Source organism: Myodes glareolus, chromosome 3 (genome assembly GCF_982192425.1).
Source record: "Myodes glareolus chromosome 3, mMyoGla1.1, whole genome shotgun sequence".
NCBI classification, from domain to species: domain Eukaryota; kingdom Metazoa; phylum Chordata; class Mammalia; order Rodentia; family Cricetidae; genus Myodes; species Myodes glareolus.
Window position 1 is genome coordinate 104460517 of NC_142028.1, and position 12245 is coordinate 104472761.

Genomic DNA, 12245 nt, shown 5'->3' on the forward strand with positions numbered 1-12245 from the left:
GTGTTCCTGTTCATGTGGGGGGGTCTCTGTGTGTGTGTTCCTGTCCATGTGTGTGTGTGGGTCATCCTGTACATGAGGTGTGTGTATAAGTGTGGAAATCTCAGGTAGACATCAGGTATCTTCCTTTATCACTCGCCACACTAATTTTTGAGACAGGGTCTCTCCCTGGACCTGGATCTCTTTGGTTGTCTAGACAGACTGCATAGTAAGTCGCAGAGATTTTGTCTCCACCTTCCCAGTGCTGAAATTAACCTGTCTTTTAAAATTTTTTAATCTTAAAAGATATTTATTCTTTAACGATGTGCATGTACTTATGTGGGGTAAGTGTGTGTGAGTGCACACATGGAAGCTTCTGGTCTCTCTGAACCTGAGTTATGGGCAGCTTAAGTCCTCTAAAGGGCTAACTGCTGAGCCATATCTCCAGTCCTTTAAATTTTTTTATTTTTTATTTTTTTATTTTTTGGTTTTTTGAGACACGATTTCTCTGTAACTTTGGAGCCTGTTCTGGAACTTGCTCTTGTAGACCAGACTGGCCTTGAACTCACAGAGATCCACCTGTCTCTGCCTCCTGAGTGCTGGGATTAAAGGCGTGTGTGCCACCATCGCCCAGCTAAATACTTTTTTAATTACATTTTTATTTACCTATCTGGGGTGGTGGCACGTGTGGAGGTCAAAGGGCAATTTGTGAGAGTCTGTTCCCTCCACAGTGTGGGTCCTGTGGATCAACTCAGATTGTCAGGCTTGGATTCTTTACTCACTGAGTCTTCTCCTGGCCCTGTGCCTGAGGCTAAGAATCTGGACTCAGATCCCCCATGCTTACAGAGCAAGCCTGTTACCAGTGGAACCAAATCTCCAGACGTTTTACTGTTGTTGTTGTTGAGACAGGGTCTTGTGCTCTGGCTAGCCTAGAACTTGTTATGTATACCAGGCTAGACTCAACCCTGACAAACTTCTCTCTTTGCCCCCAGAGTACTGGGATTCCAGGAGTACATTGGCACACTTGGCCACTGGTTTTATCTTTTAAATTTGTTATGCTTTTGTGTACCAAAGTAGAAATACAAATTCACTAAACATTTTCAAACCTTTCTGCTGTCCCTGCCCATCCGTTCCCAATTATCATTTTGAAGTATTTGATATGAGATGTTTCTTTTTTTCTTTTTCATTCTTTTCTTTTTCTTTGTTTTTTCAAGATAGGGTTTAACTGTGTAGCTCTGATTGTCCTGCAACTTGCTCTGTAGACCAGACTGACCTCGAAACTCAGAGATTTGCCTGCCTGCCTCTGTCTCCCGAGTGCTGGCATTAAAGACATGAGCCGCCATGCCCTGCACATGCCATGGAATTTTGAAGAAAATTGTTTCTTAAACCACACAGAATCTCTAACCAAAAGAAACTGCACTATAAACTAAGATTCCTTGGCGGTTTAAAGTATGTGTTCCAAAGTGTGTGTGTGTGCGTGCGTGCATGTGTGTGTGTGTGTGTGTGTGTGTGTGTGTAAGAGAGGGGTGGTAAGGAGGAGAAGGGGAGAGAGACCTGGGAAATATGGGGAGTAGGGGAAGGGAGAAATCATCTTTGTTCCCTTTGGGGAGGGTCTGGGAATGTAGCTCAATGGAATTGTTTGCTTAGTGCCCTCAGGTGCCGAGTTTTGTCCTCAGAACTGTTTGTGTTCCTTTTCTGGGAAATACTCTTTCTGTTCTTGATTCTTGCCCTTTCCATGATGTGTATTTCCCATTTGGAAGAGAGGCAGTGACAAGCTCCTCTGTTTGTGAAGCCAGGGCCTGGCAGATACCACACAGACAGGGGAAAGGAAGGGAGGGGAGGCACAGAAGAGAGCTCCCAATCTTGTGTGCATTGGCTCTGGGTTTGTCCTGGCTGGATCCAGAGAAAGCTTGCTCAGAGATGGTATCACTGAGAGCCAGGGCAGAGGCAGCAGGCCAGCTCAGGGGAAGGCACAAATGGTGTCAATATCGACAGGCCAAGCAAGAGGTTTCAGATCACAGGGACTGAGTGAAATAAGGGTTTGAACCTCTGAGACTCTGCTCTCTGTGGGAAAGGGCCCTTTGCATGGCCTACCAGGTCAGAAAAGGAGAGGGATAGATACTGCAGTCTCCAGGTCCTGGCTGGAGTTGTTCATCTGCCCTGGCCAGGGCCAAGAAGCGGGGCTGACTGAGCAAGCCAGCAGGGAGCAGCAGTTGCTCACTGCAGGGTCTGTGGGATTGGAGTCACAGAAAGTGCAAGGACACTGAAGCCACCTACTCAGCCCGACATGTGGAGTGAGAGCGAATGGCAGCCTCCAGCACGCGTTCCACATGCTAAGGCTCCGTGGTTAGACCGTTACGGAACAGTTCAGGGAGCAGTGAGGCTGGAGGCCATCCTTGTCTGGGTGCCACACTGTGCCCCGGGTCATCCAGTGTTGAGTCAAGGTGGGCTGGGCAACTCAATGTTCCAAGTCCTCCTAGAAGCCATGGCCCAGTCAGAGCCTGGAAAAGGGTGGACAGAGGGAACCTGGAGGAACACAGAATGGGGTGGGGACCTGGGGTGGAACCGTCACTCCTGCAAAGGCAGAAGCCAAAAGGTGACATTAGAGGGCACAGGGGCCTGTGGGTGGGAAGGTGGAGAAGGGGCAGTCAGCGGAGCTGCCCCAGTATGGTGTTCCTGGAAAGGTCTGTGTGAAAGGTGTGTATGTGTGTGTGGGTGTTGGGGGGGGGCAGGCTGCGCTTTGAGTTAGGTTGAGAAGAGAGCTGACCTGGACTTGTTGGTTCTTCTGTCTTTTTTTACATTTTCATTTATTTATGTTTTATTTTATGTGTATGATGTTCAACCTGTCTGTGTACCACTTCTGTACCTGATGCTTGATTGGATTACTTGGAACTGGAATTAAAGATGGTTTTGGACCAGGCAGTGGTGGCACATGCCTTTAATCCCAGCACTTGGGAGGCAGAGGCAGGTGGATCACTGTGAGTTCAAGGCCAGCCTGGTCTACAGAGTGAGTTCCAGGACAGGTTCCGAAGCTACACAGAGAAACTGTGTCTCGAAAAACGAACACAAAGAAGCAACAACAAAACCAACAGAACAAAACAAAAATATGGTTTGGGGGCTGGGAATTAAATGTCAGTCCTTAGGAAAAACCACCAGGGCTCTTAACTCCCAAGTCATCTCTCCTGTACCATTCTCCCACCCACACCCCCCTTTTTTAAAGGAAAAATCTTAAGGTTTTTTAAAGGAAAACCTTGAACTGACTGTGTGGAGGCAGGATGACCTTGAAGTCCTGACCTCCCTCTCCCCCACCCACAGCTGATCTTAAGTGCTGTATCACCACACTTGATTTCTGTTCTGGGGCCTGCAGCTTCTCATCGAGTTTGTTGCCTTTCCAGTGTGTGCTGGATGCTAGATGTACTTCATGGGAGGCTCTGCCTGTGCTCCTGGAAGGGAAGGTTTATCTGGTTCTCCACATCCACCTTCAGCTTGAACAACTGCTTCTCGAAACCTCAGGATGGTTTCAAGGGGCCGAGAACTCTGCTGAGCACTAAACTCAAGTGGGTCATGAAGATCCTGGGGATAGGCCAGAGGTCCGTGTGGGTCCCTTCTAGGCTACGCTCACCTTAGCCCAGAGCTGGGACGTCAGAGGCTGGGACAGCTGACTCAAATTCCTTCCCAGGAAGCCCGGTCTAGTAGAAAGATTTTTATCTTTCATAGGAAACTGTTAGAAATCAGATAGCCGGATAATTTATTCACTAAGAACATGAAAACTTGGTCACAGAATCTTCGACACATCCACAAGGCAAGCAAAGACTGGTTTTATGAACCACCCAGGCTGACCTTGACAATCGAAGAGCTGCCAAGAGTCTGGTGGTCCAGGCAAGGGCTCTGCCCAAGTGCCGCTGATTCTTACAACTTACGATAGGCTTGATTACAGTCTTTGCAAACGCCTGTTTGAAAACCTGCAGTTTACACCACGGCAATGCAACTGCGCACCTTTAAGGCTGCACCACCAACCAGCAGGTCTGGACATCGGGGCCAGCGTTTGGGATGAATGTTGCTCCATATATATGATTTCCTAGAGACACTACACAGAAAAGGTTATGTAAACGACAGCGACTGCCTATCGGCACACGTGACAGCACTTTTCTCATTGCTGTGACCGAATGCCAGAGAAGAAGCAACTTAAAACCAGTTTGGACTGGTGGCTCATGCTTCTTATCTCAGCCCTCAGGAGACTGAGGCAGGAGAAGCTACAGAAGGAGGCCCTGCCTGCCTGAAAAAAGCATTAAGCTAGTCGGTGGTTGTACAAGCCTTTATTACTGCTGGCACTCAGGAGACAGGCAAGCAAATCTCTGAATTTGGGGCTAACCTGGTCTATAGGCTGAGTTCAAGGGCAGGTAGGGCTACCCAGAGAAGCCATCTCAAAAAAACAAAAACAAAATTAAAATAAAACAAGGGCAGTTTAAGGAGGGAAGGATTTATTAGGGGGTACAGTGTCATGGCAGGGAAAGCATGCCTGCAGGGGAGGGCACAAACCCCGGCTGCAGCTGTAGTTGTGGGTAGTTGTAAGCCATGGGAATTGAACTCTGACCTCTGCAACAATAGCAAGTGCTCTTTACTACTGAATCATCTCTCCAGTCTCGTAAATAAACTAAAGAGGAATGTAGTGGTTTGACAGAAGATGGCCCGACTTTGTAGATTCCCCATGCGAGGCCTTATCCTTTCTGAGGAGTGGCTGGGGGTTTGGGGGAATGTGGGAGTGGGAAGAAGGGGAAGGAGGGAAAAGTGTGGTTGATATATAAAATGAAAAAAAATTTTAATTAAAAAAAGAAAGAGGATGGCTCCCACAGGGAGTGGTACTATTAAGAGGTGCGGCCTTGTTGAGGTCGGTGTGGCCTTGTTGGAGGAAGTGTGTCACTGTGGAGTGGACTTTGAGGTCTCTTGTGCTCAAGCTTCGCTTAGTGCAACACTCAGTCCACTTTTTGTTGCCTGAGCAAGATGTAGCCAGTACTATGTCTGCCTGTGCACCGCCATTCCCCCTGCTGGATGTTAATGGATGGACCCCCTGAGCTGTAAGCCGCCATCTCAGCTCAATATTTTCCTTTGGAAGAGTTGCTGTGGTCATGGTGTCTCTTCACAGCAATAGAAATCCTAAGACAAGGAGGAAGAGGAGGAGGAAAAGAGGTTTGGAAAAGCAGCTAGTCATGGTGGCTCACAAATCTCATCTCAGCACTGTGTAGGCAGAGGCAGGTGCAGAGACAGTAGTATCTGTAAGTTCAAGGCCAACAAACCAAATAAAACTGGCAGGTGGTTCTCTCAAGCATAATTTCGCACCACAAACCAATTTTAGCTTTAACGTTTCTCATTTAAATCCTTTGACTTTACAGACTTTTTGTTGTCTTCATGTAGAGGCTCCCTTGCACTTGTAGACCAGGCTGGCCTCATGCTCACTAGTGTCTAAGCATGGCCTACAACTCTCAGCGTCTCGTCTGCTTCATCTCTCCAAGTGATACGATGATGTGTGATCACACCCAGCCTTTGAGAAGAGGTCTTGCTACGTAGTGCAGGCTAACCTCAAGCCTGAGAACTGAAGATGACCTTGAACTTCTGATCCTCCTGTCCCCAAGTGCTGGGACTACAGACGGTGCCATCAGGCCTAGGGATTTTTCCCTTCTGGCTTACTCTGTTGCCCTAGCCCTTGGGATGTTGCCAAGCACATTCACAGTGGCCTCTCTATCTCAGCTAAACTGAAAACACTTTGCCAGACATGCCCAAAGGTGTGTTTCATTAATGACCAAGGCATTTTTAAAATCCAATCAGTTTGGTGATAGAACTTGATTATCACAAGCATATTCAGAGAGCCGGGAATGTAGCTAGGTGGAAGAGGACCTAACATGAGGCCTTGGGTTCAGGACCAGAGGAGTGGGGGGATAGATTCTGATGGTCTCCAGAGTTTCTCCGTCTGTCTGTCTGTCTGTCTTAGTTAAGGTTTCAATTACTATAGAATACTATACTACTATATACTATAGAAGAGACACCATGACCATTGTAACTCTTATAAAGAAAAACATTTAACTGAGGTGGCAGCTTACAGTTTCAGGCATTTAGTCCATTGTCGTCATGGCTGGCAGCATGACGGTGTACAGACAAGACACGGTGCTGGAGAAGTAGCTGAAAGTACTATATCTTGCAAGCAACCAGAAGTCAACTGTGACACTCTTTTCCTTGTAGAACTGCCTAAGAGTGGTTATTAAACCAACTGACAGAGTCAACATTAGGCTGTCTTGAAATCTCTTCGGCCAGGGAAATTAGTTCAAAACTCTTCCTCCTGGATTGGCCTGTGGGCAAGTCTGTGGGGTATTTTCTTGATCAATGATTGACATAGGAGGGCCCAGCTCACGGTAGGTGGCGCCATCCTGGAGCTGGTGCTTCTGGGTGCTGTAAGGAAACAGGCTGAGTAAGCCACCGTGAACAAACCAGTAAGCAACACTCCTCCATGGCCTCTGCATCAGTTCCTCCCTGACTTCACTGGATAATGAACTACAGATGTAAGATAAAATACACCTTTTCCTCCCCAAGCTGCTTTTGGTCATGGTGTTTTATCTCAGCAGTAGAAAAGTAGCTAAGACAATTAGTAAAGTTGAATGTTGGGTTCTCCCGGAAATTGTACTTGATGTTGAGCAATCCACAGAACGGACACTAGTCAAACCACCAGTCACTGCCTTGTGACTTCTTACACTACTCTCTTTTTTTTTTTTTTTTTTTTTTGTCTCTGGTCATGAGGATGGTAGTCTTACCTACTTTCAGGTTCAGGTGAAAAGAAGACAGGACCATTTTCATAAGGGAGCCATTTTGTGACAGAACTAGCTAGTCCCTAGTCTGGTTTGAGACAAATTCCAGGAAGGACATGAGCTATATACAATGTAAGCTATTCTGCTTCTCCATTTGTTTTAAATTTTTTGAGACAGGGTTTCTCTGTGTAACCCTGGAAGTCCTGGAACTCACTCTGTATACCAAGCTGATGTTGAACTCAGAGATTCATGTTGTGGAACAATCGTTGTACACTGTAAATATGTATTACTCTCATTGGTTAATAAAGAGATGACTGGCCTATAGCTGGGCAGGAGAGATTGGGTGGGAGAGCCAGACTAGGAGGATTCTGGGAAGAAGAAGGGTGGAGTCTCAGGAGTCCTGAGCCAGATGCAGAGGAAGCAGGACATGTAGAAAATGAACAAGCCATAAGCCACGTGGTAGAACTTAGATAAGAAATATGTGTCAATTTAGGTTGTAAGAGTTAGTTAGTAGCAAGCTTAAGCTATTGACCAAGCAGTTATAATTAATATTAAGTCTCTGTGTGGTTATTTTGGAGCTGCTGGCAGGATAGAGCTGAGCAGTGGTCCTGACAAAAAAAAGTCTGCCTACAGATTCACCAGCTATACCGTCCTGGCTGTCAACCATGCAACAGTTTGCCAGTTGGGCAAGGGGCTGGAGATTGAAACACACACACAGACACACACACACACAGAAACATGGGTCATCCTGAAACAAGGATGCCAATTTTATTGTGTTCCAGGGCAGCTTATATAGGGCTCTCCTTGACTAATGGCCACGCCCTAGCTCTCATGACTTATCAGCTGCGAGCCCACCAGAAACCACTCCCCTGCCATCATAACTCAGAAGGTCTCATACCCAGAGCAGCTGCAAGCATAGGAAAATAGGTTGTTGACTCCGACAGGCAAGGGGTCACAGAAAATTCAGGGTCTGAGAGTCTGCAGTCCCCAACAACCTGTCCTTGCCTCCAGAGTACTGGGATTAAAGGCATGCAATGACCAATACTACTATCACCACCACCACCACCACCACACTACCACCACCCAGCTGTGTTTTGTTATTTTGATATAACATAGCTTCAAGGAACTCTAGAGATGATCTCTTCTAACCCCATCTTTCCTAAGGTCAAAGAAGCAAATGTAAATAGCCCAAGGGTTCCCCCAGAAGAAATAAAGTATATATATTCTTGAGTCAGACAGACCATGCCTGAGTATTGGGCATGACTGACACATGCCTCTATTCCCAACACTCAGGGAGGCTGAGGCAGGGACATCAGGAGTTCAAGCCCAGCCTCAGCCACGCAGGGAGTCTGAAGCAAAGGAGTAAACTAAAACCCAAACCAAATATATATATATATATATATATATATATATATATATATATATATATATATATACTTATAGCGCAGTCCTGCCGGGGGGGGGGGCTCAGATAGTCTAGATAGAGGAAACACTGGGGAGACAGGAGAGATCCAGCTGCACAAAGGAGGGGAGGATTGGAAGGAAACAAGGGACAAGTCTGGCAGGGTGGAACTATAATACCTGGTGTTAACACAAGAGGGAGGAGAAATGTTGGCGGGATGGGGGAGTTGCTGTCCTCCCGCTAGCCAGTGCCCGCCCCCTCCTTAGTATCCCTTTGTATGACCAGCATGCCTGAAGGAGGCCATGGCTTAATCTTAGTAGACACCAACTACAGATACAGGCTTCAACGCACTTTTATTATCATCAGCATTGCTACAAACCGAGACAAGAGGTCACCAGCCGCGTTTGCGTAGGCTTTATCGCTCAAGAAGGCAGACAGGGCAGTGTCTGGGAAGTCGCTGACTGCCTGAGATTCCTGCAAACTCCCTTGTCAGCTCTTCGTTTGAGTGCTCAGTAAGACCCTCCTGAAAAATAAGGCCATACACATGTCTAAGTCATTCCAGTCCAATTATTGTGTGTGACATTATTCTGTTCAATTTATTGATTCATTTATCTTTCCCAGAAACTTTCAAAATAAGCCGTATTACTCTCATCGTTCAACTCCTCAAAACGTTGGCCAGGTGTGGTAGCACACACCTTTGATTCCAGCACTCAGGAGGCAGAAGCCGACAGATCCCCATGTGTTTGAGGCCAGCCTCTAAATAGCTAGCTCCTGGCCAGTCAGGGATACATAGTGAACCCTAGAATAGCATACATAAAAAAACAGGTAAGTGTACAGTTTGATAGTTTCAGATTATACACATAATAAATTCCTAAAATAAAAATACAAACTCCCCCAGGACTCCAACTCCACTTGTAGTCCCCCCCCTTTTTTTGGTCTCAACACAGAAACAAATATCATCCTTTTTTTTTTCTTTCTTTCTTTCCTAAGACAGGGTCTCTCTCTCTCGTAGGCCTTGAAGTCTTTAAGTAGACCAGGCTGGCCCTGAATTCACAGAAGTCCACCTGCCCGTGCCTCCTGAGTGCTGAGATTAAAGCTGTGTGCCATCGTGCTTGGCCTCATCCTTACGTTTTTTACCTTTTTAATTGATTTGGGTTTTTTTGGGGGAGGCAGGGGGAGGTACTGGGTGCTATGGTGTGCTTGTAAAGTCAGAAGACAGCTAGGAGAATCGCTTCTTTCTCTTCCTACACCTAACTCAAATCATCATGGTTGGCAGCAAACACTTAGTCTTTTGAGCCATCTTGCCCCCCACCCTCTGGACCCCTTTATGTAGTATCTTGCTGTGTAGTCCAGGATGGCTGGAGCTCACTATGTATAGCTCAGGCTAGTCTTGAACTCCTGGCAGTCTTCTTGTCTCCGCTGACCCAGGGCTGGGATTGCAGGTGTGTGCCGTCTCACACCGTTCGCTGCCTTTACTTTGTGTGTGTATGTGTATTATATATGCTTATGAATGTATGTGCAGGTGCACATACCTCCGTGTGCAGAGACCAGAGGACACCACAGGGTGCCCTGCTCTGTCCCTCTGTCACTCCCCACCTTATTCTTTGGAGAGAGGAGCTCTCTCGCTGAACCTGGAGTTAGGCTGGAGCCCAGCAAGCCCCATTGGTTCTCCTCTCTTCCCCTTCTTCCCTCAATGCTGGGCAGCCATATCTGGCTTTTTATGTAGGTGCTGTGATCCAAACACAGGCCCTCCTGCTGGCACAGTAAGCCATCTCACCAGCCCCTTGATCTTACCTGTAACATCAGAGTTTAGCAGGCACGGGAACGTGACTGTAAATCCTCATCACACACCTCTAATCCCAGCATTCAGGAGGTGGAGTGGAGGATCAGCAGTCCAGGGCCAACCTACACAACACAATGAATTTAAGAGTAGCCTAGGGTACACAGTGAGGCCCTGTGTCCAAAAAAAATAAAAAAAAAAAGAAAAAGAAAATGAAAAGACCAATAAAAAGAACAGTCAAATAACTTTTATCTAGATGAGGAAGTATTGTTATCTACATTTTACAGGTGAGGGAACCAAAACAAAAATTAACTAAGCAACTAGCTCAGGTCATCTACCTGGCATCTAATCTTGGCCAAGATGCCGCGTGGCCATGTGACAGATCAGGTGTCTGTCCTGAAGCTGTTTCTTCATAAAAATGGTGGTAATGATTCCACGCTACCCACGCACCACACTGTTGTGAGGTTTTACCAGTCCTCTCAGGTCCTGACTCAGTAGGTCAGGAGAAGGAGGCAGAAAGCCTCAGACCGTGGGAACCAGTGTTGTGAAAAATAGCTATACTGGGCATGGTTCATGCTGTATTCCTAATACTCAGGAAGGTGAAGCAGGAGGATCACTGCAAGTTTGAGGCCAGCCTGGGCTCCATGGTGAGTTTAAGGCTAGCCTGGGCTACAGAGTGAGGCTTTGTCTCAAAAGAAAAAAAGAAAAGCAGCTTGAAGCCACCCTCTCTCTCTCTCTCTCTCTCTCTCTCTCTTTCTCTCTCTCTCTTTCCCTCCCTCCCTTCCTCCCTTTCTCCCTCCCTTCCTCCCTCCCTCCCTCCCTCCTTCCTTCCTTCCTTCCTTCCTTCCTTCCTTCCTTCCTTTCTTGTTTGTTTTGGTTTCTGAAATAGGGTTTCTCTGTACAACAACCTTAGCTGTCCTGGAACTAGCTCTGTAGATCAGGCAGCCTCAAACTCATAGAGATCCACCTGCCTCTGCCTCTGCCTCTGCTGGGATTAAAGGCATGTGCCACCACCGCCAGGCTCTTGTCTGTTTCAAAACCAACCAACCAAACCAACACACCTAAGAAATAGAATACTTGTAAAAGAAGATTCTTCACAAAACTAAAATTTAATTTGACAACTATTTACTGATCCCCCTGCTCAAGTGGGCTTTACTGTGTATAATAATAATAATAACAGACATCCCTTTATAAGAAAGAGAAACCTTTTTTTGTTGCTTTGTTTTGTTTTGTTTTTTTGAGACAGGATGGTTTTGAACTCCTGATGCTCTTGCCTCCACATCCTACATGCTGGATTACAGGGCACCTTACCTGGCCGAGAAGAACTTTTAACTTTAAAGATTTCTATTTTATTGATGTGTTTGTGTGTTTCTGTGTGGGTATGTGCATGTGAGTGCAGAGTGCACATACCTGCAGAGGCCCGAAGAGGACATTAGATCCCTGGAGCTGGGGTTACAGGGAGTTTTGCTGTAAGCTACGTGACATGGTTGCAAGGAACCAAGATCTGGTCCTCTGCAAGAGCAGCAAGTGGGCTTAACTGCTTAACTTAACTGTCCAGCCCTGGACAAGAACTTTCTGTTTTCAAACAAAGAAGAATGTTAAGACAGATGGTGGTGGCGCAGGCCTTTAATCCCAGCACTCGGGAGGCAGAAGCAGGTGGATCTCTGGGAGTTCGAGGCCAGTCTGGTCTACAGAGCAAAGGTACAGGACAGGCTCCAAAGCTACAGGGAAACCCTGTCTCCAAAAAAAAAAAAAAAAAAAAAAAAAAAAAAAAAAAAAAAAATTAAAATTAAAAAAAGAGTCCTATGTAGCCAGGCATGGTAGTTCATGCCTTTAATCCCAACACTTGGGAGGCAAAAATAGGAAGATCTCTGTGAATTTGAGTACAGCTTGGTCTACATAGGGAGTTCCAGGCCAGCCAGAGTTCAATGGTGAGACTATCTCAATAAGCCAAAGAAAGTAAATCTAAAGACAGACAAACAAACAAACCGTGTTTAAAAAAGGCAACCAAAGTGCAGTCTCAAAGAAGGCTGCTGAGTTCTAGATCCCAAAGGCAGCCATGGTGAGGAGGAGGTCCTCCCTGGGGTAGGGAGTGTGCGATGGTATCTGTCCCAGGTCTTAGAATACCCACTGAGAAAGAACGACACAAATCTTATGCTAAGATGTGGTCCAGGGACCACAGCAAACTGTGTTTGAAGTTTAAGGATTAAGATAGATAGAGATGAGGACCCATGAGATCTACACCCTGTCCAGTTGAATCCTGACTGAGGTGTTCTTTACCTGCCTACCCCAA